This window comes from Charadrius vociferus, unplaced genomic scaffold (genome assembly GCF_000708025.1).
Source record: "Charadrius vociferus isolate BGI_N301 unplaced genomic scaffold, ASM70802v2 scaffold13, whole genome shotgun sequence".
NCBI lineage: Eukaryota > Metazoa > Chordata > Aves > Charadriiformes > Charadriidae > Charadrius > Charadrius vociferus.
In genome coordinates this window covers 2,082,057-2,083,338 of record NW_009647763.1, presented here as the reverse complement: position 1 = coordinate 2,083,338, position 1,282 = coordinate 2,082,057, and positions in this window count along the sequence as shown.

Genomic DNA, 1,282 nt, shown 5'->3' with positions numbered 1-1,282 from the left:
CTGGGCAACCTGTAATGCAATCTGCCACCTACAGCTGCCAGTTCACGTCCACTGGATCTTTATCGCCATGCACGGGGCCAGCCCAGAATCTGGGGAATGGTGAGCAAGGTGACTTCAAAACACCCACATCTGTACTAAGCCTTCAGGTAAAAGACAAACAACCACCTTTGTGTGGGACTGAGGAGGGGAAAGTCCAGGCACCTCCCTCCCTGGTTCAGGAAGAGTTGAAAGCAGCTGCTTCTGCTGAGGTTCATGCTGCCACCGCCGCCGAGAGCAGCCCGAAGATGTCCTGCCCGGGGGGATGTGTGCATGCATTGCAACTAATCGCACTCTGTACATCAGAGTGTAAAAACAAAGACCAACTAATCATCATTTCACCTTGCCAAGTAAGTAAATACTACTACCCTCATCTTACAGACAGGAAAAACGACTCATCAAGCTGTCACAGAAAGAGCTGGGGCCAGTGCCAGGACCAGAAAACAGGTCTCCAAACTCTCCAGAGTACTAGCTTTCATCCTGCTTTGCTCAGGCAACAAAACTGATCTCCCACGGAGCCAGGCTCAAGGTAGCTCCTCTGGAACAGGGGAAGGCAGCAGCCAACCTGTCCTGATGTCCCATGGACCCTCTGAGGCAGCAGGACCCTGCTCTTTGCCAGGACTACATTGCACTTCCTAACTTTTGGCCTCTTGTAACTTGTTCTTTGTTTATTGAGAGGAACTGGGGTCTTGAGAAGCCCCACGCGGTAGTTCTAGGGGCTTCTGGTTGCTTCTATATTAGCAAAATAGCACGCGCAATGGCAAGCTTTGAAGACCAGCTTATGTTTCATTTCAATTTAATGTTCAACATTTCTTATATGTGCATACAAACACAGGTGCAGATTAAAAGCTTCTCACGAAAAATAAAACCAGTAGCCTGGACTTTCCTTAAACTCGGAGGCATCATGGTAGATGCTTCACAAGTCCCATAGCTGACTCCATCCTTTTCAAAGGCAGACCAATACAAACTTCTTGCTCCCAATGTCATAACTCAGTTCATCCTGTAGACTCACTGCTTGTAGGCCCATGGGACTGCCTGTCTTGAATTAAGCACCCAGGTATTGCTCAGCTTCCAGCCCTTTCCTCTCACAACAGAACAAAGACAGAAACTATAATAATAGATAAATAATTTAAAAAAAAACCAACATCAAACTTAGCAGAGAAAACAAGATGCTTGGCCAAACCTAGTTGTCTGGGGGAGCCGACAGTTAATTTACCCTGCTAACACATTAATAATCCTCTGTGCT